The 26,913-nt window shown below is 36.7% G+C and overlaps 1 protein-coding gene across 4 annotated transcripts in view; it reads left to right on the top strand.

Moving 5' to 3' along the window:
* The window catches only part of PLD5 (phospholipase D family member 5), a 334,219-nt gene that overhangs the window by 25,819 nt on the left and 281,487 nt on the right, over positions 1–26,913 (top strand). Inside the window, exons 3-5 of one of the 4 annotated variants that reach the window (XM_064414640.1) lie at positions 1,882–2,102; positions 10,512–10,922; positions 11,268–11,365. The exons of 1 other annotated variant lie outside the window; for it this stretch is intronic. The gene's annotated coding sequence lies outside the window, so the exon portion shown is untranslated. The remainder of the gene's footprint in view (positions 1–1,881; positions 2,103–10,511; positions 10,923–11,267; positions 11,366–26,913) is intronic. 2 more of the 4 variants (XM_064414641.1, XM_064414642.1) reach the window with 2 other exon arrangements.

Genomic DNA, 26,913 nt, shown 5'->3' with positions numbered 1-26,913 from the left:
AAGACACCAAGAGAAGTCTGCCCAGGACAGTGTCCAGACAGCTTTTGAGTATCTCCAAGGATGGAGATTCTACCACCTCTCTGGGCAACCTGTGCCAGTGCTCAAGCAAATGCACAGTAAAGTTCCTGATGTTCAGACAAAGCCTCCTGTGTTCCAGTTTGTGCCCACTGACTCTTGGTCTGTCACTGGATGCTACTAAGAGCCTGGATCCATATTCTCTATATCCTCCCTTCAGATATTTGATTCAGATATTTACATTGATTCTTCACAGTTTCTTCCTGAACTTTCTCTTTCCAGCCTTTCCTCATAGGAGAGGTTCCCCAGTCTCTTAACCATCTTCATTGGCCTCTACTTAATTTTCTTCCAGTAGCTCCATACTTCTGTTGTACTGGGAAGCACAGAATTGGACACAGCACTGCAGCTGTGGCCTCACCACTCCATAGTCAAGGATCACCTCCATCAGTCTGCTGGCAGTGCTCCTTCTAAAGTAACCCAGGATAAGTCTTCTTTGCCACAAGGGCATATTGCTGGCTTATGTTCCACTTGGAACACCAGCACCTGCAGGTCTTTTTCTGTAAAGCAGCTTCCCTCTACTGACTGCTGGAACTCACAGAATTCTCAGCTGGGCCATCAACCAGATAAGAGAAAAAAGACCCCCTACCTTTAGTACTTACAGTTGATTATTTGTCTGGATTATTTACTTATGGAATTAAAATTATTTCATTATTATTTAAAAGATACTTATATTGAAGTTCAAATATCACTAAAGCACATCTTTAAGTACCACATCTATACTCCTTTTAAATACCTTCAAGGATGGTGACTCAATTATTTCCTGGGCAGCGTGTTGCAATGCTTGATAACTCTTTCAGTGAAGAAATTTTTCCTAATCTAAAATTTTTTCCAATCTCAAACTCCCCTGACACATCTTGAGGTCGTAGTCTCTCATCCTGACACTTGTTAATTGGGAAAAGAGATCAACACCCATCTTGCCATAATGTCAGGTAGTTGTAGAGAACAGTACAATCTCCTCTGATTCTCCTTTTCACTAGATTAAACAATTCCAGCTCCCTCAGCTACTCCTCATAAGACTTGTACTCTAGACCATTTACCAGTTCTGATATTCTATACACTTAGTAATTGGGATAGCTAAAAATGTGTGGTGCCTATGAAATATTTGAATCTTTCCTCAATACGTATATTGAGGAAATGAATGTAGAAGAATGTAGTAAACAGAAAGTGCTTCTTTACTAACAGACATTTTCATTATGAAATCTCTCAAGGATCACATGTCTATTAGTCCCAGGCAACATCTATATGCTTCCAGTAAAGGAAATAGGTGACATGACCTTGAGCATCATCAGTAAGCAAATGTCTCCTTGCTGTTTCCTGTTTTAAGGCACATTTATACACACTGTCTTTATTGGCAAGGCTCATTGTTTGAAAAAGTCTGTCTTTGTAGGATAAATATTGCAAATACCTTATTGCAAATCTGAGCAAAAGAGAGGTGATAATGAAGCTTTTAGGGATCCATTTGGGAGAAGCTGCAATGTAGGCTGCTGTGGTTAAAAATCTACACCCACACTTTAGTAATTTAGATTTTTCACTTATGAGAGTCCCAGTAAATGCCTAAAACTCTGAGTAGTGGTGAGTAACACTTCCTGGGAATTCTTGTGGGCTAGGAGACTTACCTCACCTTGAAGTAATAACCTGAATTCAGTTATTCATGTCTTTGATACATCTTCTGAAGTGTAATGAGATTATAAATGAGCAAGAAACCTTAAGTACTCTGGAAAATTTTTCTTTTGCAGCATGATGCACTATTTATCTTCAGCAATACATCTTGCCACAAACTCTTCATATCTGCTGTTCATTTCACAGACTTTTCTCCAAGAGAAAAACCCAAGGTCAGATTCTTATCTTCAAGTGTTTGCTAACTAGAGAACAGGAAATCTGAGACATCTACTAGCAATGACATAAACAAGACTAAGTTTACTCCCTGATGCAATGCAGCTGTCTTCAAAAAGCTAACACATATTTTTTTTGTGCTCTGTGAGGAGTGATTTCCCCATGATTTTTGAAAGGACATTGTAATAAACCAGGTAAGTCTAAGATGAGCTGCTCATAACTAACTCCTGGAGCTGCCATATCTCACCTGTGCTGAGTTTTTAGCTTTCACTCATACCTCTATCAGCCTTACTGGGAACTTTCACTAGCGTGAAAGGACAATTAGGTGCATTGACATTCAAATCTCTTTCAAACCTTGCAACCTAATTATCAAAGGGAAAGTTGTGAGTCTCCACTTAAGAGTAATTGCTGCAACAGATCCAATTATGTTTTGCAAGGCAGAACTTATCTTACAAAAATCCTAAACTTGCCCTCTAGCTTGATTTTGGTGTCAATAGCAAGAATCAGAAATATACTAAATTTCTCTACCCAGTGTTGCTTTTAACACTGAGATGGTGTCAAATCCAAGCAGTCCATTTTCTTTGTTTTATTGTACTGTCATGTCCAATCTCTTTTGTTGTTTATCTTATTTTTGCTGAATGTGCTCATATTTATTCACAGTACCTAGAGACTTTAATTTAAGACCTGACATTGTCGGGCTTGTGATGTACAAACACACAGTAAAAGCTCTTGTCTCTCAAGGACTGCTATCTAACCTCTCACAACAGGCACAATATTTTTAAGGGAATGAAAGGCACAAGGTGTGGGCTCTCCAAAGTCATATAGGAGATTTGTGTGAGAGGTTGGAACAGAATTCAGTTTTGCAATGTCCCTGTTTTGTTTTCTATTCTCTGGATACATATGCCTCTCAACACAGGTCAAAAACTGAGAAGAGAAAATTTGTTTTTTTTACCATGATCTCAGTGGGTGTTGCTCTATGTCAAACACACAAATTCCATTTGCCCAAGGCAGAGTATCCATTATTCTTTTTATTTCAACTTAATAGTGGAAATGGACTAGAAATCTCTAGCAGGATATGGATCTTTTTTAAGTCTCATGCCTAAATTAACTAGAAAAATCTTGTTGCTTAGAACATTTTTGTTTTCCATTGCCCTGTAGAGTGGTTTTATTCCTTATATGTTCAGTTTTGATATCTTTGTTATCTTAGATGGAACATGTTTTGACTGAACACAATTTTTGAAGAAAATCTTTTAGATTTATTAACAGTATGGCTTTTATTAGCCTTTCCTGCTATGTACATCTGAATAATTTTTTTTGTCAGATACAATATTCTAAGTGCTAGACAGACTTATTCTTCATCCTTTCAATTCTGAAATAAAAGAAACCTAATTTAAGTCACTTATTCTGCTAATGGAAGAATAGTATATATAAACAGATCTAATAATTTGCTTGTTCCTTTGCAATAAATTAATATATAATGATCAAATTCTTACTGTCTGTTGCTGATAAAACATTTTTATATTCATTACTCACATAACCTCAATCACTGATAGGAAATAGATGATCTCTTTACAGTTGAAGTGTATCTTCACATTTCTTTGATTAAAAACTCTTATGATTATTATATAGAGTCTCCTATAAAACAAAGCAAAGTTCTAAGCAAATATTGCATCTCATTTCAGTAGATTAATTTCAACTGCTTATTATCATAAATGAAAAAAGTACAGATATTTGTAGAATCAAAGTCTCTGTATTTATCTTCTGAAAAACCCTTATTGAGAGAAATACATTTGTGTCCACTCAAAGTTTATACTGGATTTTTTTAACCTGACATCAGGAGCACAGTAGTATATTTTGCTCTTAAATATATGCATTAGCAACATGGAAATTGCCATAACAATTTCAAATATTTTGCTGCTAAACTGTGAAGCCTGTAACTTTCCTCAGTTACATTCTAATCTGTCTTATGTATTTCCCTTTTATTTGCATGAGGAGAAACAAATGTATGAAAATTAATGGCTTTCCCTGACTTTGGTGTTGCAGTCATTTTTCCATGTTGGTCTCTTAAACAGTACAGAAACTACTCAAACATTGTCTTCAATATGACTAATGTGCACAATCCTAAGCCTTATTATAATGTTTATAGTATCCAGGCCACAAGTCTCAAAGCTCCTGTTGATGGACAAGAAAAAGACATGCAGGAAGTCATTAATTTTTGGTTTGTTGGTTGTTTTTGTTTTTTTTTTTTCCTCAGTTCTTTCAGTGTTTTTATTAACTTGACTTGTTATTTAGAAAGCAAAGATCGTGAACATGGAAAATATTTGAGTATGGTACCTGATTTTCACACACAATTCAAACCAAAGACTTCAGTTGTTCTTCTAGAATTAAAAAACAGACTCCAATGTCTGGTGTAGTCTCTGGTCTAATCTTGTTCACTTGCAGAAAGTCATGTTTCTCTACACACAGTGTGAAACTGCTTATTTTAGAATCGACACATCTCTTGTATCCTCTACAACTTGGGTCTGTGCTCTCAATTAGTCACTCTTGCAACTGCTGCTTCTGGCTTTCTCCTTCAAGCTGCACAGGTTTCAATCAGTTACCCAGAACCTTTGCAAATGCAATCAGTACAGACTGATGCAAAGGTTCTTCCCTGCACTGGTTATGCAACTAATTGTATTTGGGTTTTAGTTCCCAAGAGTTAATATAAGCCATACTGGTTATGAAGCTAGAAAACTGTCTTTAGAAATTATGCTTGATCAAAACATGTTCTATCAAAGTGATAATGAAGGTGTCAAAACAAAATTTGTTTTTCTTGCTAGAGAATGGAACTGGATTGCTCCAGCTGAGCCAGAAAGTACTAACAGCAACCACCAGCTTCAGTGAGGCTTGTAACTCACTTTGGATCCCAAACCATACCTGTTCTCCTCCTCAGTCTTGCCAGAATTTTACAGGATAACTTACAAACATCACCCTGTCTGATCAATTCTCCATGGTACATTTCATTGAAAATCTACTAATATTTGTTAGACATACCACTACCAGTGCTATTAGTAAAGAAAGATGTGTACTGGCTTCTTTTAAGAGTAGGAGGGAGCATTTTTTGCATGTCCGCTAACTTCACACTTTTCTTGATGAGGAGAAGATATGAGTCCTGGCATTTGTCCCAACAGCTCACATATTAAAAAGCTGCAGGATGAAATGCATGAATATTCTTTGAAGAAGGGACTGAAGCTGAGGTCTTTCTCCTTTGATCAATTCTTCTAATCCTAAGACCTCACTAGCAAAGCCATATGCACTATGTTTTCCAAGCTGTACTTCAATTAGTTTTAAAAACCAGAGCAGTTTCACTAGCGGATATTGGTTGTCCCTACTGCAGAAATCCACATACTGTGATAGATGAAGTGCTTTGGAGAAGATTTGCCAGGAAGCCAGAGAAGAATTTCATTCTTGCTGCTAAGCTACTATAAAATCTGAGTGTTATTGCAGTCTTATTTTGTTGCTGTGTTCAGGAGACCCATTTCTGCCCAAAAGATCTGGTGGTACTTAAGTCTGGAAGCAAGATAATGGCTTCACACTTCATGCTCAGAGGCACTGTCATGTACCTTAGATTTAGGTACCTCAATAATGTAGAAATAACCCTTTTATGGCCTGAAATTGCAGTCTCTAAGCGTGAAAATCTAACTTTACCCAGATCTTGTATTCCTATGTGATACTGCCTTGAACTCCCCTGTACAGAGTATAAATATATCCTAGTTAAATGCTGTAGTATTCAGAATGATAGCATTTCAGTCTGATGATAGCACTTTGTTTTAACCTGAATTCCATCTGTAAGACAACCCAAGGAGCACATGATTCTTATAGCATGAGTTGAACAAGTAGTTGAAGGCTAAATGTTCTTTGAAAGAATGTTGGTTCTCCAGCAGTGGTAATTCTGTATCTGCAGGTACAGAATTGTCCAAGGCTGAGGTTTGGGGGCACTGAAGAATTTATGATTATGGCTGAATACTGCAAGATATAAAGATGCTGAAGCAAGCAGAGCAATTCTTTCCTGATTTATTCTGAGGATAAGGTTAAGGCTAGTCATTAAATCCTGCAAGATAGATAGGAAAATGATGAGAAATGGTACTGTGATTTCATGGGATAAAACTTTCTGTTCTGAGGTCAGACTTTGTCTAAGAGAGGACAAAATGGAATAAGGTAGAGTAAGGGTTACGCTGGAGAACCTACCAGATCCTCCAGAGCAAAGGTACAACCCAAATCTGAAAACCATGTTTACAGCTGGGTTTTGTATAAAGAGTTCACTTATGGATGGAAGTAGGAGGTAATGAAGCTTTCGGTTGATTGACAGGTCATGTAAAATCCCCATCCTTAAGATAAGGATTGCCAAAATATTGGCAAGAGTTTTTCTGTTTTATTGCAGACTGGATCAGCATATAGATTTAGTTGTGGTGTAGGGTGGACATTCACAACAGTAGAGACCAGAAAGGTTGATCTTCTGGTGGAATCTGAAAAACACCCACGTGCTGCAATGAGGCAGTAGGTTATAGAATAAGTAAATAATGGTCCTATCAGTGAGTCTATGAATATATGCATCCATTACAACTGTGGCCTAAATGAACCCACTCCTAACAAATTGTGATGCACATCACTGTACTTCTGCAGTCTCCATTTTGTTTCAGAAGATGCAACAACTGTTTTGCCCTTCACTGCTTGTTACTCAAATTCTAGCTGTTAACCCATCATCCATCTTAGCCTAGTATGCTGTATTTTTTCCAGAAATATCCATGAAAAGTTGCCCAGCCGGTATAAGCCCCCATCTTTGTTGTCTTTGTTCACCTAATAATAAACTGAATCTTTATCATCTTTCTAGTAATCCCAAGTGCAATCTAAACTTGACTTGAATGGCAGCTCAGAAACAGCAATAAGTTATGTGGCTATCCAGATTGTCATGTTCATTTGAGCTGTTCTTAGGATGAGAAACATCCTAAAGATAAACCCTTTGTTTCTTCAGGGTATCCTATGGAATGAAGGCTAGCTATGAATTATTGCTGCCAGTGCATGCACATGCTGGTACCATTCATCAGGTTAGCTTTCTGTTGCAGGATCCAAATCCCAAAATTTCCTACTGAGAACTTTTTGGGAATTAGTCTTAATTCTTTTGATAAGATACACTGTCCTGCTATTCAGGCCTTTCAGGAACCAGAACTAATGCAAGATCCTTGATCTGTTGTGTCTTATTATTTGTAGTCCTATACCTAGTCCTGGATTTGGCCAACATGCAGTGCACTGTAACAGCTTGCAGGTAATCAGAAGCTATTTGTTTACATAATTTTTCTTCCTGCTGTTGAAGGCCAACAAAAAAGCCGAACTCCCAATCCTGTTTACGTTGGAACCCTTGGGCCCTTGCAAATAAATCTCAGATATAACTCAGAATCTGGGAACGGTGCAATTCCTACTTATAAAGTTCATGCCAAAGCTACTACCATCTAGCATCCCAGGCTGTGGATCTCATAATCAATTTACCAGCAATTCAGTTTACCAGTGTGGGTGCTATTACTGTAAAGGTAGGATAGACTATGTTAGGTTCTGCTGAGAAAAGCCCAGATGCAGGAATCAGAAAAAAACTGACTGAAATCTTCCATCATTTATCTAGTATGGGAATCCATAATGCAGTGGCAGTCTTGGGACTTTTTGGGCCCAAATTCACTGCTTATATAGTATAGAATTGGAAGAAAACATTTGGCTTGAAATGGCTATAATTCTAGAAGTTTAACTTTCTTATTTTCTATAACTGATGCTTCTAAAAGTGGAAGCTGCTGCAAAATGGACTGCCCATGTTGAAACTCAAGAGGATGAGAAACATCACAGCTGAAAAGACTATAATAAAAAAGATTCAATAAAGTAGATAGGTGTGCACCAAATATATTATGAATTTCTTGCAAATGAAAATTGAATAAAAGCTAAAACGTGAAAGTACTGAGTGCCTGATTCATGATAACTCACATAGTTCTAAGAAAATCTGCTTATATCCTACTGATTAAATATTTAAATAAAACCAATATAAAATCTTAATATTACAGAAAAGTGATTCAACCTGTTCATCTATCTAATCAATGAAATCCAGCTTACAGGCAGCTGAGAATTCACATTTCTTTTTCAGTTTGTAATTTGTTTAATTTAGTTTTTCACTGGTCAACTCATCAACAGCTTATTTCTCAAACAGCAGACTTACCTCTTGTAATGTTTTTCACACGTGCTCCAGCTTGACAAACTGGGGGAATCTAGGTCAGACATATTTTATTTGCATTCAAATTAAATGAAAATCTGCAAATGTTTTGCTTTTATTTTTATGCTTTACCTGTAGTGGGTTTGTGCAGATATAAAAAAAAATAAAAATCCACCTACTCCAAGCATAAGTCCAGAACTTGCTGTTGCATAAAGTCTCATTGTTTTCCATTAAATATGTACAAGATATATTATTTTTCCCTGTAATTGCAAATAAAACAACTTGTTTAAGTAAACCTGCATCAGTCAGGTCAGTGTAGATCCCTTTTGTGTCAGGAAGAACAGATAGCCTGTGCAAAGCACATCTGTGGGGTGGGGGGTGTTAACTGCATTTGCAACATCAGAATAAAATACAGTAGCACCATTTGCATTGCTACTGCTGGAAATTGTGTTTATTTTGACTTAGGTATCTAGGTTTCAGAACCATGCTCACCTTTATTTTTACATGCTTGAACTAGTCTGTAGGCCCATCAGATAAAATCTAGTGGAAATATTAATTGATTCAAAATTTTCTAATTTTACATATAAAACAATAGGCTCTGAGCTAACCTTTGCTCTGAATGACGTCTAGGAATTATGTTAGAGGGTTCCAAGACAATGCCAGATTAATGCTCTTATCAATCAAAAGAGGAAATCAAACACTAGGAATTTTTAGTAATGTGTCTCTGACATTGTGTACATCCATAGTATGCCTGCATCTCTAATCCTGTAAGGCATTTCCCTCTTTCCCCCATCCCAGAAACAATGCAATAGCAAGATTTACAAAGGGCATCAGGAAAAACACATGGAAGACCTACCTATTTGAAATTACTAAATAAAACAATGGTAAAATTATGCCCAGCATGTCAACATTATATAATTATGTATCACTTGTGTACAAAACTAAGGACATGGAAATAAACATGTTTCCAAGCATGAAAGGTGACCTTTTGTGCAGTGGGTATCTGAGCTGTTGAGCTAGATGTTACTTTGGGTCTAATGGTCTGTGTGGAGGAATCCTCTGCAGGAGGATTGGCCAAATGCATTTATTAATGGTTACTACAGGGGTATATGTAATCCTTGTGCTGAAAGTGCCTGGAGAGTGTAGAAACTCTGTTGAGATGTAACATTTTGGTTTGTCTTGTCCTGCTGCTCCTGAGTTCCCTACTCTTGGTCTCTGCTGGCGTTAGGCTTGGGTTTGTGTAGGTACACAGCTTGTGGTAATTGGGAGCGGGGCTGTGGCTGAGCCTCATCCCCAGTGGGTACAGCTGTGAAAAGCAGATGAGCAGCGTTGAAGGAATGAGCCATGGAGTGCCCAGAGGCAATGAGCAATCACCAAATGGAACAGAGGGCACACAGGTGCAGTGCATGAACATGAGGGGTATAAAAGGCTGGGCTAAAGAATGAGAAGAGCAGCTGCTTGCAGCCTTCTGAGGTGGGGTGGTGTTTTTCTGTATGGGTTGTAGCCTTCTGAAAATGTATGCGGCTACTCTGTGTATTGTGGCCAACTAAACTGTGACATATGCTGTGACAGGTTTGGTCTGACTGTGTAGTTATGTAGTCATTCTCTGAACCAACTCAAAAAATACCTACTCATATCTATGTCTATCTATTTTATGGAGCTGTAGAGTTAATGCTTTTATTAAGTGTGTTTAGAAAATATCACAGAAGTGGTTAGGTGGACCAAATACAGGATGGTTCCTCAGGACTATATAAATGGAATTTTGATTGCTTGCACTTTATGAGGAAAAATCAAGTAAATAGTGAGTGTCTAGTCTATAGAAAACATGCCTTAGCTACCTGAAGTAATTTGAAGGTATCATAAGCTTGTGGCAGATGGTGAGTTAGGGAGAAGAAATGTTCTTATTTATTTTTGTTCACTGGTAGGCTTTTCTGTAGCTCTATCAATTTAGTAACAGTGTGACTCATATGAAAACTAATGAACATAACCTGTCAACAACCTTCTGGGGTGAGTGAGTACCATAATTCGAAATCTGCAGATCTCTGAGGTACATCTTTACCTTCTATTGCCTGGAGATACAGGCATGGATTCACAACTAGAAGCATGGGTTAATTTTTGTGTTCCCAGAGAGAAAAGGCATAGGTCATGATGTGGGGGTTTTGTGGACCTTGCAGGTGAGGCTGTCTTCCTTCAGCTGCACATACCTGCAAAAAATTGATCCAGTTTTGAGGTGATCTGGACTTTTCCTTTAGGCTAATGACCTAGCACAGGAAATTACAAGACAGAGAGCTATAGTCAGAGAAATTTTGTTATTGTTATTGCAAATATTTTTCATCACCATCCCCTTCCTGACTTCTACTTGGTCTTACTCTTACAGTCCTTTCCACCAGGAAGCTGATAATTTGAAACCCTCGTACACAGACTTGGAATTAGCTGCAGTTGGTGGGCTGCAGAGTGGATATGACATCCTGTGAAGGCAGAGCCTTGAGGCGTCAAACCATGACGTTCCATGTAAAGCTGGATGCAGCTTGGAGGAAGGACCATAGTGACCCCTGTGTCCTGAGACCTGCAAGCCCCAGAACCCCCTAAATGTTCCACTGAAGGAGGAAACAGCAGCCACTAAAGGTGCTGTTCCAGCTGCTCTTCTAGGCTCCACCTTTGCTTCCAGCTGCTCACTCCTACTGTTTGGGATGGAAGGACCATTGAGTGAGGTCAAGGACCACAAATGCCTCTGCAGAAGTGCTCCCTCTGCCGTGGGACAGGACATAAGGCAAATGGGCAGCCTGAGGTCTGAACCTTCTTTTGCTGCTGATACACATCAGCCATTGTTAGAAGTCTGATAAACTGAAAACATAGGTGGTGTGTTAATGCCTGCCCCATCCAGAGGGAAAGTTTTGTGACTGAGCTTGCAAATTGTGCCTAAGGACAGAAACTTAGTTCAAAATTGTTTTGGCTTCCTGTGAACTGTGTAGGGAAGGGAAAATGCATGTTAGAAACATTGACAATTCTTGATTACAACATATAAAAGACTAATACATTTGGCATAAATTGCTTTGGGAAAGCTGAACATCACTATATTTTAAATAAATTGCTATCAACTTCATTTTAAGCAAATCTTCTTTGTCTAAAATAGCATAAGGATGACCATATCATATGAAGAAAAACTGCAACCAGAAAGTCAATCTTACAGCCTTTGGATGAATAGCAAGACTGTCAAGAATATTGGAATATGTAAGTAGATTCTGATATATGACCTCACCTCTTATTTAATTCTAAAATATAAAAAGGCATGCCAGACAATAACAAATTTGTGACATGCAAGTTTTTTTAAAAAGCAAAAGCAAACATAGAGCTAATTTAAATATAATTATTACTTCATACATTGTAGTGTCCGTATATACAGTGCCCCCAGGACCTGAAGAGAACATGAAAATGGCAAAATGTCTGGTACCACCATGTATTAAATATGTGCAGTTGTGCATTGTCAAGTACCGAAGTATTAAGTTATTTTTGTACAAAGTACAAAACTAAACAACTAAATAAAATTTTAGAAGTAAAGTGTTTGGTAAGTTTAGACATGATTGATATGAAGATGTGGACTTCAATGTGATTGCTTTAAACATTTGCTTTTGTCATGGTGGAAAAAGAAAATATATGTTTTTACTAAATGTGAATTACCATATAGAGAGTTGTGGTTCACTGAGTGTACAAAAGCCTTTCTTTTCTCTTTTTTTTGCTGGTACAAAATCATGACTGATGTAAAAAAAACCACAAAGCATTCATTAGAGGGCTGCTTTTCATTTTACCTTAAAAGAAAAAAGAATGGGAAAGAACAATGTGAACGGAGACAGATGAAGACAGGCAGTGCAAGTAACCCTTGCCCAACAAAATATATTCAAATATATTGTTAAATTCTGCTGGTTAAAAAGTTGAAGAAAATTTGTTCTTCAAGAATTTACTAGTCAGATTTTTTTTATGTAAGTGCATGCTCATTTGTTACAGAAAAAAGACCTAAATGTTAAAGAAACATAATTACAGTAATTTTTCCCAATGATTCCTTTAACAATTCTCATGATTTATTATTTCAGAAGTGGGACTACTTTTATGTTGTTGTTCTCTTAAAATTTTTTCCTTGTTTGGGTAAAAAATAAACTATGTTGATGTTTGGTAGTGCCTGGTCAAGAACTGAACGGGAATAGATTTTTATTTATCTATTGACCCTTCAGATTTGCTACTTCATTAAGTGCAAGGCATTGCAGAGGAGTTATTCCTTTTCATTATCAATACTGTACTTTTATGTTAATATACAAGGGGCTCTTTTTATCATTTGCAAGAGGCATGCTCTATGGGTCTGGATGAAAGGGTGTGATTCCCTGACTGCACATATAGACCTTTTTTAAAATTCTAGTGGCAATAAAAATGCAGAAACGAAAAAGGAGGTAATTGAATAATGCATAATTTGCATTTAATCTGAGAATGAATCTGTATTTGTGATGGACAGAAGGTGTGGGTTTCGGCAGTCTAAAGATACAGTAGGTGTTTTGATGTTGCAGATCAAGCACAATGCTAGACTACTGGAAGGATATCATCTGAGTATCTGATACTTGCAGAGCACATGCTCCACCAAATGCAAATAAATTTACCTGTCATGATCCATTATTTTGATGCTGAAAGTAATCTGTCAGCTTTATCTGCTTTTCTACTCTCCTTCCTCTCTCATTTTTCTTCTTTTGCCACTTCACCTATCTGCCTTCTATTTTCTGACTTTTGTTCCTCTGTATGCCTGGTGTTACACATCACCTTGCACTTAGCATGTGAGAAATGAGTAGGACTTCTGTCCAGCATTAACACTTCTCCTTGCTTTAGCTTGGATAATTGTTGCTATTGGTCACATTGCATTCAGATTCCCTTACACTAATTGGAGGTTTTATTAACCATTGGAGCAACTGTTCTCTATGTAATGTTATAAACTAAGTGCCATGTCCTGGTTCCAAAGAAGTTGTCTATTGTATGTTGACTTTAGGACTGAAATAATTTGAAATATTTGCTATAAGATGTACAGTAGGTGGAATAGAAGTGGAATGTTGTATGTTTTTACAGCAGTTATTCCAAGCATAAATCAGAGGTCTAAGGACTAACAAAAGGAACAATGGGAGAAAAATATAGAAGCAGCAGACCAAAGGGGAGAGGACAGAAACAAAAATAACTGGGAAATTATTAATAAGATCTTTTGTCTAAGGAGAAAATGAGAGGAGAAGTAATTTCCTCTGCTTTGTATGTTCAACATCTAGGTGTCTAACTTGATCCTCTGTAAATAAGCTTGATGCTCAGAGAGTTAGTCAGTCTCTTAATATCTAATCCTTTTAAAGTGTCTGAATTTGGCTGGCCAAGAAACTCAGAAGAAAAAGAGTTATTTGAAAACACTAGAATCTTTATTTTGAGACTGAGAAAAGCAATACTAGTAGTCTGTGCTAATGAACAATACTGGCCATGCATGTAATTTTTCTCCAACTTAACCCATGATGTAACAGATCCATTAAAAAATGGAGTCACAGGTTTAAAACAGGCTTGGGTTATTGTAATTGCTTCCAGTCAAACCATACAGATAGAGATAGGCACTGTAATGAATTGAGCACAAATACCTTCTTTGTGTTAGAGTAAAGACATTTTACTGCCTTAGGCTTATAACAAGTATTTATTATTTGTCTCAGTCATATCTTCTCAGATCTTCTCCAACACCTATAGTAATGCCAGGTTGTACCAATGCTCCCTATTGCATTTTATGTGTGGATTTGTTCACTAGGTAAAAAAAGAACATGTACAAAGACTGTCAAAATTTGATTATGTGCCTAAAAAGCCAAATCTTATACAGCCAACAAGAGCAGCTCTCTGCTGACAAGGAACTGGGGGGGAAAAAAAAGCTAATTTATCCATACCTTTCATTCAGAAAAGTTCTTTCTAATCAGTCACTTTTTCTTCAATCAATTAAAAATTTTTTTAGAGTTTCTCAGAACTGCCTTCTGAAAACTTTGTCCTTCTGTTGAAAATTTAGCCCATGGATTAAAAGGTTACCTGCAAGAGGAAAGCAACAAAAATATCCCATTTAATAAATGAGTAGACTAAAACTAGATTCAGCATCATATTTCAGGGGAAAAATGTGGATTAGTTAGTTCTTAGTTGATGCAGTGTCTTACAAAATCCACAAAATTATTAAAAATAAATAATTCAAAAGCACCAGGAGACCTGCATTCATGTAAAAAGGCTTCTAAAGACTAAGAAGTGACACTACGTTCTGCTGCTGAAAAGACTCAGTAAATAAATAAAATGAAAATGAATTGTCAAAGATCTAGTTTGCTTTTGCTTCCTTAGAATATGAACATACCCAAAGAGAAAATCCATTGATGACCTCAACACAAAACATGGAAAGGCTGTCCGCTTATTTTTCATGTTGATTTTTCATACATTCTTTTCAAGTTTCTTTTATTTATTCTTTTATTGAGAAGAGGACATAGAGTATTGGTGTGTATGTTAACATTGTCATTACAGGTTTCATGAAAATAACATCACATCTTATTAATTTGTGACAGTATCAGCAGTGTCTGCACATGTCTGGTACCAAACAGCCTTTGAAGAAATCAATCACATAACCAGCCTTGTCCTTACTTGTACTGCCTGAGATGAGATGCTGGGCATAAGGCTTGGTTAGTGCTTGCCCTGTTTTGCTTTTTCTCTCCTTTTACTCATAGTCATGCAATTATGGTTGCAAATGAAATGAAAAGAGTTCTTTGGTTTCTTACACTTTTTTTTTTAAGAGCTTAATAAGATTCTAATGGGGTGTTAATAAAGTGCAGTTTAAAGAAATCCTCTATGAGAAGTATAGTATAATTCTCAGAGAGCTAAGATGTGCACATTGCTTATCAATAAGCAATTCCAACTGAGTCATTAAGCCTCCAAATTTGTGCCAATTTTTCTAATAGAATATTTAAAAATAGCAGTTCAGGAAGATATCTCTGCAGCATAGAGAATCCCCAGGCTGTCTCACGCTTTTGAATGTATTTCTCCCCACCATGCTTTTATGGCACAGTAAAAAAGGTATCTTGCTGCTGAGACCACTTTCAGAATCAGCAGCATAATTTAAGCTACTTTGAGATTGCTTGAGTTCCACTGGGGACAAAAGCAGCATGAACCTATTTGAGACAGAGTAGTTATGGATACTTCCCTTTTGCAATAACTTTGCTTCAGCTCGTGGGGTAAAGGAATGAAACACCATGTCTGCCAGCTTCATCGAGCCACAATCTTGTTTTAGTTCCATATTTCTACTGCAAAGGTAAATCTAATTCAGGGAAGACGTGGAAGAAAAAATTAGAGTGGTCAGAAAAAGAGGTCATTGATAGTTTCCTTACTCCCTTTAGATTCAGCTCTGATCTGGATCCATTTTCTTAAATGCAATTAGATAACAATATAAAAATTACATGATTGGCATGATACAAGTATGAAATGTGCCTTCCCCTAATTAAAAGAGAAAAAAGGGTTAATTTCATCTCTAGAAAATTAGGCATTTTAAACTGTCCAGAATATAATACATTAGGAAGTATAGGAAAGAGTGACGCCTCTAATTGTACAACAATATCGCCCACTAATAAATCAAAGCCTTTCTCAAGAGCAGTTCATTATTAATGCCATTTGCTTACAGATGAAAATGAAAAATGGTTGAAAAACCAATTAGGACATTGATTTTTCACCATTGAAAAAATCTGGAAAGTAAAGATATTGAATGAGATCACCATTTAAAGAATCATTTGATTCTGCTTGTTTCTCAAGAGTTTCATAGCATAGATTGAGCCCTCCTTCCCTAGCTCACTGAGTGATGGATTTTATTTCTTTTCTCTGTAGAGAGCCTCTATAGGTGAAACTCTTCAGTGTGTGCTATGTTGGGTTTTAAGCATGTGAATCTGTGATACTACGATGTGCCCCAAACTAAACATGTGTTTTCAGTATTTTGTTCATTTTTATCCTAAATATTTATCCCCTCTTGAGAACATATTTTAAGTACAGTTGCTGACCATTTGGTACAGGAAGTTGAGGTAATGTCTGAGTTCTCCCCCTGCCTCTCTTGCTCATGACAATTTTAGTTCTGCTTTGAGAAGGGTCTTCATGTAGAACTGTTGAATTCAAGGTAGTCTTTTAGCTATGACAAGCCTCCAAAATTTTGTGCAGTATAATAGAGAAGGATATTAACCAGATACCAAATGGAAAAAATGAGCCATATTGGATTAGTTTACTAGAAGGCAGAGTTAGACATGTAGACCTCAGATATCCTGCACCTCTTAAGTTTCTGAATCCTTTTCCTAGCAATGTAGATGTCAGGAGGGAGAGATCTGATGGCTAAATCAGAAGAGGAAAGATGGATCTTATATTCACAAAAAAATGTGTTTGTTTTTCTCTCCACTGAGGTCACACTGTTGACCCAGTCAAGTGCTTTCATTTTGCAAACTAGACAAGCAACATTAGACATGAGACCTGCATCCTTGCTCAGATCCATGCTTCTGTATCTCTATAAACAGGTAGCATAGAAATACACAAACTAATACCCAAACATGTAGATCCTGCCTTATTAAGCTCTTTGACCATATATTTTTATTAGAACTGAAAAAAATCTACCTATTCCTATACTCTCTGATAGGCATGTCAATGGGCATGTTGGATATCTGCAGACTCTCCTCAGTTCTTGAGCAAAACCTTTATTTGAAACTGTTTATTTATTATTTTGCCCAGTGTACATATTCTAGGGTAATTTTATTTATTTGTTGGCAGTGAAAACTGACATGAATATATAATTTCTAATGGAATCTGAGTTTTCTTATCTGTAACAGAAATAAAAAACTCCCAACAAATTATGAAGCATCACAGGGTGCTTCATAAAGGTATTTTATATTTATAGTTCAGCCTGAATGCTGGAGTTCAGTGAAGTTCATCCATGCATTCTTTCAAGAAGAAATTAACTCCTGTCTCTGTATTAGTAAAACTTAGTTTTAAAAACTGGTATTAACATTCCTGTGGCATGCCAAATCTAAACCATTTAAACTATTTATAGCTGTGAAACCTTAATATTGAGCTGTAATTTACCTGTAGTTATAGTAAATACTACTAGATAGTAGTACAATTATTACTATAAGAAAGCAAACATCTTTTGAAAACCAGAGCCATTCTTTGCGTAACATTGCACATGTCACAGAGCAGTCAAACTGACTGCTTGCATTCATATTTCTTAGCTTTGGTATTGTTTCTGGGATTGTTTTTTCTTTTTATGGTACTAGAAAAATGTTATAATTTTTGCATGGTTATTTTTCACTTGGAAAAACATGATCTTTCAGGCTATTTGTTTTTTTAAAAAAACCTGCCAAATTCTGTCCTCCAAAATGAGGAGAAGAATACAAATAGATTTTAGGCACAAATATCTATAAGAAATTGCATATGAGATCTGGTAGCAGATTGCAAGTAAAGCAGCAGGAGAAAGCAGGATATGTGAAACAAAGGGCTTTGTCTCAGAGGAATGTGTTGTGCATCGCTGAGGTTTGGGAGTGGCACTTAAGAAGCTTTAATGTCAGAGCACGCACATATGGTACCTGGCACATTAAAGGGAAGGTGAACTGCATTGCAGCCACCCTGAATCTGAAGATGAAATACTGCTTATTTTAAATGTAAGAAATTGAGCCACTGTTGGTCAGAAGATGAAATATATGGCTAAATGGGGGTTTCATCCATGATCAAAGGAGGAGGGATAAAAGAGGTGCAGTGCAGCTGTAGTATTTCAAGCAGGTATCTTAATACAGGAGCAAGTGCTGTACTGGGCAGGGCTTATGAGAGTGAAACAAGCACCTGTTCCTGCTGGTAATTTCCTGCTTAGACTATATTCAATGCAAAGTAGCTGAGAGATTACAGATGGTAAATGATGTAGTTTATGTGCAATGAGCTAGGCACAACACTGTTGTATCTATAGATAGGAGGAGCCTGATTTATTTAATGTGCCAGTGCAGCATTAGTGTGTTTGGAGAGCATTTCTCAGCATGAGACAGCAGCCAAACAGCTGTGCAAGAACAGTGCAGCTTAATAGGTGGAATCTTTTAGGAGACCAAATGGAAGTGATGATGCTGCAGGTTACTCTGATAGACAACAGCATACACTGTGACAGTAAGGCTGTGTGTAATGTGGAGTCCTTGGACATGTTTTCAGGGTAAAAATATTGTTCTGAAAGGAGCTATCTCCTCATTCTATGACTGCTGAGAGATCAGTATTGTACTATTGTCAGCTGCAGCTCTTTATGCCTGAGCTGGTGCCGACATTAAACAATATCCAAAAGACTGCAGTGTGCCATAGATAAATTTGAGATGTCAGGGAATATTTAATTTGTTTTATAACTTGCTTATTTGATTTTTCTTGTACCCACATATGACTATGCTTCTTAGCATTAACTATTCCAAGGTTTGTAGATGTAATTTACTTTTCCTTCTCTGTCTTCATTTCCTCCCTCCATTTTGGGCAAGACTTACAAGAAGACTTGCTTGTGCAAATGTGCAAGTTACAATGCAACCTTATTAACTTTTCCCAAATGACTGATTTGACCATGTCTGAGTCAGACTTAGTGAACTGATCAGGATGTTTTGAGATTCAGATTTCACACGGTAGTCCTCTACCTTGCTGCTGTGTTGGTGCAGTGTTAGGCATCAGTTCTGGGATTAGATCTATCATCCTCTAAACAGGAAACCTGAGTTTCAATCTGAACAATGCACTGTCTTTTGCAAAAGAAGTAGAGAGAAATTTCCTTGGGTTTTGTTACAGACTACCTAAGATAATTTTGGGAACTATTTTCCTTTGTGAGGTTTTAGTCCTGTTCCACTAGGTTTTTTTCAAGCTTTACAGTCATACTTGGCATATCTGATTATATCCTTTATTCTACAAACAAAAGGGTGCTCAGGATCACCAGTTAAACTCAGAACAATTATTTGAGAACCTGTATCTCAACTGACTTTATTTCCTTCTTACATATACTGTAATGCCTTATCCAAATTTGTGAGTGAGGTATTGTGCAGTGTTTAATCACCACCACAGTTACATGCAGAGCTTGCATTGTTAAGTGTTTTCTCATTGCCCCAGGGATATCTGGAAATGGAAAGATACAATATTGAACATATTGTCTTCTTTGGTTCTATTTTATTTTTGAAAGGACTTTGGCAAAGAAGAAATGATGTGATATCTAGAGCTTTGAGCAAAATGGTCAGCTAGCTCATTTAAAGAGGCAGTGTATGTGAAATCAATTTAGTGAGGCTGCATAATAAAGAAAGGTAGCTGCTTGGAATCCAAATGAATTTGCAGTCACAGGTGAAATCTGTTCTAAACGCCAAAGAAAGATGCATGTCCTAATATAGATTTTTTCTCTTCTCAGTTCAAACCACTCATTTACTTTTTCATTTACCTATTCTGAAGCTGATGAAGGTATAATCTACAGGTTTTTTAATCTTATTTGGTAATTGAAATAATACTTTAAAAATAGTAAATAATATATGTCAATGATCTCTTAAAGTGCTCCACAATAATACAAGCACTCTTGACAGTTTCAAAAACAGGAAATCTGATTTATATTTTCCTCAAATGATATCATGAGTTCGTATCTCCAGAAATCTCCTTTGGGTGCAGATTCCTTTCTAAAAGGATAGATGAGTCTTAAAAGAACTGAAATCTGTTGTTACCCCTCTTATTAACACCCCAGAATGTTGCACGTAGTCATGACAGAGAGTCAGCCACACAACTTCTCCATCCAGCTTATAAGTGCTTTTGCTGGACTTATCCCCATGCTGTGTTACTAAGCATCACTGTTTTCATACTGAATGTGAAGCAGCAGCTATATGATTTCTGGTGAATAACTTGCATTTTCAAAGCAAACTGACAGAAATGAGAGAAAAATCCTTATTACCTGTATACTGAAACAGTTCAGTAACTTTGCAAGCTTCAGGCCTTAATGCAGAGATAGTTGTTACTTTGGAAGACTTTTTTTCAGTCAGGAGAAAAAGGCAGTACATCCACATTCTGGTGAATTTGGGGTGTTTGATGCTGTTCTGTGCCAGAACTCCTGGTTTATGCTCAGGAGCTAGTCAGATAACTGGGAAACTTGGAAAGATTTTGTTCTTCATCTTGTACGAGATAAGTTGAGTTTCCAGAAATTACTTCATAAGTGGGTATTGCTGTGAAGTAGAAAAAGACCAGTAGACTAAAAGAGTTGATGTTGAGGACTTCATATTTGGAGTCACGTTCAGGGGTTTGTTCAGGTTAATTCTGCTCTAGTCCTGCCCAATGACATATCTTCCATTTCAGGTCTGTGTTTGGAAGTTCTAGTTTCAGTGCGATTCATATTTAATTGTAAAAACATTCCTTTAATGATTTATATTACAATATTCCATTCAGACCTATTAGAATTATTTTGCGAACATGAAATCAATTTTTAAAAAAAGTTTTGTATCATTGTTCTTAATTGTTTCCCACTGTTGGGACTACTTGTCTTCTAAAAAACAAAAGTAGAAATGCCTATATCGGTGTTTATACGTCAAAATAGTTACAAAGTCCATTGACTTTTCGAACAACGTTCAGATTTCCTGCTGAGTACAGTGTAAATGCATTTACCGCCACTTCTGACCATTCCAGTGTTTCATCAACCATTACAGAAACTCATGGCTGTGAAAGTGAGCTGAAAGTGAACTACTTGTCTTGGATGGTGAAAAACACAAGGAGAGACTTGCAAGTTGCTGTCATTAGGACAAATTCATGCTAATATCATACAAGTACTTTTTTTGTGTGTGGTAGGGCGAGGGAAACAACTTGCAAATGTGATTGCATTGTTCTTTTGAATATTGCACATCTGTATCAGTGTACCCAGGGGCACTGCTTGATATCTTGACAAGGTTGGTCTTTGCTAAGACAGTCCTGCACCTCCTCTGTCACTCCTGTATACTCTTGCAATTTCTTTATTTACAATGGCTCTTGCTTGATCCTGTGATGGGTTAGTTCATGCAGCTAACATCATCCTGAAACAACTTATTTTGTTTATATCATAAAAATAAGAAAATTTAGCTCTACATTAAGTCTCCAATTTTGGATGCATGCAACCTGAAGTGCTTCAACTATGTAGCTATCTTCTACCATATACTTTTGTATGATGAGTAGATTTTAAACACGCTGAAATACAGTTTGCTTCCTCAGCCATTTCAGAATTTATTATTTGCGCATTAGGTCATAACATTCTCACTTTTTCTTTTATTCGTTTTTTAAAAACTATGCTGGTTCTGGCTGGGTAGACTTAATTTTCTTCACAGTGGCTGGTATGGGGATATGTTTTGGATTTGTGCTGAAACAAGATTGATAATATAGAGATGCGTTTGTTATTGCTGAGCAGGGCTTACACAGGCTTCTGTAGTTGCTTGCAAAACTATTTTAAATCCAATATATAGCCATTTTATATAGAATGTAGAAGAAGAGAATGTGAGAAAAGAGCAAAATATAGTTTGAGCTAGGAAATTCAGCATTCTATTTCAGAGCTCTGCTCTGAAACTCTGGAATTGCTTTATATGAAGAGATTTTAATCAAAATCAAATTACTCTTGATGTTTTCCCTTGTGGATTTATTCTTCATTTCCACCTGGCAGATCTCTTGCAGCCTTGATTGATAGAGCTGAATTCTGAGCTATAATCCAGATGGAATCTCTAATTTTTATTCTCACTCTGCTGCCTTTTTCTCAGCTGTGCTATCTGGGGCATTTCTGCAGACAATTCCAACTTCAGAATGGAGTTCTGTTCAAGGAGAACATAGAATCGGAACTCCACCAAGTGATTGACCTGCTTTCTCCACACAGTTTCCATATATAAGGAGGCACCTTTTTCACCAGTTGTAGTGCTCTAACTAAACTTAGGTGGAAACTTTTTCTAGAGGGAAAACATTTACACTGTTTAGCTCTAACATTCCAACTTAGTAACGTAATCTGGCTTTCAAGATACACAACTCTTTCCATTGCATTTTATCAAAAAAATTAGGCTCCTGCAGACCAGTTGTCTTGAATGTATCTTAGGTACATTCTTCAAGAAGACAAAGGTAAGAATGTGTGAGTTCCTGTGGGCCGTTTTGCCCACCTCTTGTGGCCTACTCTGGTAACTGGAAATTTTTTGTGCTTTCTGTATTATCACCTTTAGATGTCAAATTACGTTTCTGTATTTCAGAACACTCTCTAGATTGAGTTATTATTAGAGCTTTCTTAAAAGTGTCAGAGGAGTTATATCACAATACTAGCTAATTGTGGGACTTTGATATGTGGAATGCATTCGTTTTCTTGTGCAGATTAGGGTTTCCTTTATTATCCAGTATTGCTTCTACATGTCCTTGAAATAGACTTTTCCTGTAGCGAGTCTAGGTGTTTCTTAAAGCATTTTCTGCCTCCTCCTACTCAGGCTGGCTTTGAGACTGAAACTTCATTTTGTTGTTTCCTACATCACAGAATGTTGGCATATAGTATTTAATATATTGCTTATTTTTTCTCATGTCTGTCAGTATCTCACACATGTATCTCAGTGCTTAATAAAGCAATGAGAATGAAAAGAGACAATTGCCATAATACAGAATTGGAACACGGAAGACCTCAGAAATAATAAAAAGTTATTCTGTTAATACCTTTTATGAAATTAAACTCACAATTTGTGACCTATTTCAGTCAAATCCTTTGGCTCTTTATTAAGCAGTTTATTAGTATTTCCATGAATACCACATGAATATGTTGGCTTGAAAAATATCAGAAATCAACATTATCTTTGAGGCAAAGTCAAAACCATTTAATGGACAAAAAACTTCGCTGAAGTAGGTTGTCGATGACCTCATGTATTCCTTGCTGCATGAGCCAAATGGATTCAGAAAGTGAATTTATAAGGAACTTCTTTAACAATGGAATAAGACTACATTTCCAGAAGTCAAATTTAGGTTTTGAAGAAAAAACAGAGATAGTAATCACACAAAGAAACAGGAGCATAGAAACATACTAAACAATTGTCCCCTTTCTATAGAGAGGCCACATAACACCAGACCAAATTTAAATGAATTAAATAGATTCAAATTACAAATATTTGCTTTTAACTTAAAAAATATTTTTATGCAAGGATCTCATGTGTGGGAAATAGGGTGGCAGTACTACAGTCAACTTATACTACATCTATAAATAAAATTTGAGTGAAAAAATTCAGTATCACCAAAGCAGCTATAAGTCAATCACATTTTATTAGCCAAAATAATCTGTTACTGGTAGTTCTACCATTTTTTCCTATTGTCTGGTGAAAAACAAAGTAAGCATATTTAAATGTGTACTCTTATTTTTCATTGCTGTCTCTTTTTTCCTGCTTTAAACATCTAAGGCATTTTTTCAGTTCTGAAATCTATGTATCTCTGTTGATTCCATGATTTCTGGATGAACTAAAATTTGAAAGGACCTTTGTACAAGCATGACACTTTCAAACTGATTTCATAATTGGCATTGTTTTTTGAGATTTTACTGATGTTGCTTTTAATTGGGCAGCTTCTCCTGAATACAAACTTGTCTCAATTTATTCTTAAGTGATAAAATAATCATGATGGAGTACAGTCTTTGAGGGGGTCATAGACCTTATAAGGTTTTTGCAGAAGGATTAGATTTTACAATATATTTGTCCTAGGAAGTAGTGGATAAACTTGAAATCCTTCAGCTCATGGAAGAACGGATTTGGCCCAGTGACAAACTGATAAAATTTCTCATAAAGTGTGCTAGACCTTGGTTAAAGTGGAGATTTTGCTGTGATTGTTTTTGTTGTGACTGTTAAAGTGAAATCAGGCGCTGATTCTGAACTTAATATGTACAAACAGGATGTGCTGTAAAGAGCCTGAAATCTCAGCCAGCTTCTTCTTCTAAGTTGACACACACAGATTTTTATTCTTACAAAGCCGTTTAATTTAAATAATTGGCCTTAGGAGGAGCTTAGAAGCAGGTCCAGAAGAAACACCTGCAAGTCTTCAGTCAGTGAACAGATGCTGCTGTATTATTGAGCTTGTACTTGGAATCAGAATCCTGTTCTGCCATTCTACCTCATTCTAGTCTTGGAATTTTCCTGCTGGTACTGCATACAATAGTATTGAATTTTCAGTGTTGCAGTGTCTTCTGGATGATAAAGTAATTAAAGGCATTGGTAAAGTAGCCTATGATATTTACTGTGCTGAAAGGTGCTGATGAAATTGCAAAAAAAAAAAGTTAAGAATAAAGATTTTTAATTGTATCAAAGCCCATGAAAATATTTTTAAGTAGCTATTTTCACTTAAACAAAATTTGAAAAGCAAAGATGTACAGAATACAGCCACATTCAGAATATCATTCTTCTGAGATGTGGTGGAATTTTTTGTGTTAGTCAAGTGTAGTGCAGGTCTTATACCTTCTATGTTAGAACCTTCTTTATTAGTTGTAGTTAGTGCAACCTGGAGGCAAGAGGACACTAAGATAAATGGTAGTTTTGCCTTTATCTCTGAATTATTGTGAACTCAAAACCTCTTTTCCCCTTTTTTCCAGCAATTAACAAGGCTGGCAGTACTATTTATCTAGTCTGTAGGTACTACTTGATTTGTTGAGTAATAGTGCACTATATCTGTACTACAGATGTGTCTGTGTGTGTAGAGTCATAATAACATGCAAAAAGCTTGTGAAGGAAGCACAGGGGACAGACTGGAACTTGCTCCCAGAAAAGCTTGGATGTAATTGGAGAGACTTTGCCCTCCATTCTGGTAGGCAGGGAAAGAAAAGCTGAGCAATGGCAGAGGGTAGAAAACATGAAAGCTGTTGTAGGCAGGATTCTTTTCCCAGATTACAGAAACTTTAGCCAGCTAAAGTTAATGACAGCTTGCTGGAAGGCAACCGGTGGAGCACACCACTCTGCAAGGAAGTGTTCTTCCATAAGAGAACAAATTATAAGAGAACATGTCTCGTTACAGTAAATTTCCATTTGAGTTCTCTTTGGCCCTTTGGCAAAATATTTTATTATCACAGCCCATCTCATGCAAGTGCTGAGTATTCTGGGATTTCTGAGTGAAAGCTGGTGTCAGTGTATTTGCATGATGTTGGTGATGATGCTGCTTCAATTTTAAAAATCCAGTATTTCACATGAACTTGGGTCAAGCCAGTATTTATGGTAGCCTGAGGAAAGGCATCAATAGGAAAGAAAATACTTCCTAGACATGCTTCAGTAATTTTCCTTTCTTTTACCTGTGCTGTGATTTGACAACACAGAGTTGACATGTCATTTAACATAGAATCATAACTGTGGTTTTTATTGTAGTATTGAGGGATGATCTGTTGTGTGTGTCCAGTATTAGTCACCCATTTGAGATAAAGTCCTAATATAAATGAAACGACTGCAGCAGCTCTGCTGCCAGAACATGAGACAAGAATACACACCATATATTCTTTTAAGAAAAAAAAAAGCTGTGATAGGACTCCTTTGTCCTTGACTCAAATCCCTCCAGAGTGTTTGACAAAGCATAGAAGGGGGGGGGGGTCCTGTCTTGGAGAAACTACCAACTTCTTAGGCTGAAAGGCACAGGGGACAAAAACAAAATGGGTAAAATGAGCAGTTTTGTTACTGCAGTTTTGTGAATGGGAGGATGGGGGATGGGGAGACTGAGGTGAATGTGGAACAAAAGTGAAGATTATTGGGATGCAAATGTGTAGTAATCACATATCCTCTGAACAGAGAGAGACCTAGCTCTCCCAGGATTTTCCTGGGAAGCTGTGAGAAAGCTCAGAGAAAGAATTAAAAGAATTATTATCTCAATCTCTACACCTGGCAGGCAATCTCTGCTTGTCAAAGATGTTTACAAGAAGAAGTTGCCCCTTCTTAACCAATAGGTGAGAGAAGATTCCTAAAGGCCAGTCAAGCCTTAAGTCCACCATTGTTTGTATAAGAACAGTAGATTTCTAATAAAAAAGTGCCTTTTGTTGATGATAGTCTCTGTATCACCTTTATCTGTCCCCAGTACCCTGTCAGTGATTCAAATGTAATGGATGTACTGTCAAGAAAGGAAGTACAGGCTAGAACTGGGTCAGTGAAACCTAAAGGCAGCCATATCCAGTCTGAGAATCCTGCTTCAGGCTGGTTCCTGTAGGATGCCTGATTGACCTGTTTTTAACTTGAATAGTTTCTTTTACTTCCTAAAATGTGTTACATTTTGATTCAGCTTTTTGAGGATACAAAGGGACTCTTTGTTTACAGTTATTTAAGCCTGCAGATTTTAAACCCATTTAAAGCTGATGACAAAGAGTTATAGATATTTCTGCTCCTGTCAAAGGGAAAGATACTCTCACATGGTTTCTTCTCTCTAATTGCACATTTCCACACATGCTTCTAAGTTTGTAGGGAAGTTTTTCTGCACAACTGACAGAGCTTACTTTCAACATGCATAAAAATGTAATAGGTTTTAAGGACACATGTTCTTTTGTACTTCTATAAACAAAAAGGCTATTATAATGGTAGCTTCAATTGTTCAGCTCACTAAGTATTGAATCAACAGTTGTTTTTTCAGCTTTGTGTAATTTTAAATATTCTTCTTGTAGTGGTTACTTTGCAATAGGTAATACAATTGAACAGCTGAAATCTGTAGCAGAAATTTTTATCCTCACAAGATATTACAGTTGTTGTATGCATGCAGTTTCAAATTGAGAAATGAAAACATTTTTG

The sequence above is a fragment of the Passer domesticus genome, chromosome 3 (assembly GCF_036417665.1).
Source record: "Passer domesticus isolate bPasDom1 chromosome 3, bPasDom1.hap1, whole genome shotgun sequence".
NCBI classification, from domain to species: Eukaryota; Metazoa; Chordata; class Aves; order Passeriformes; family Passeridae; genus Passer; species Passer domesticus.
Note: the sequence above shows the minus strand (reverse complement) of the source record. Positions and strands in the feature narration are given on the sequence as shown.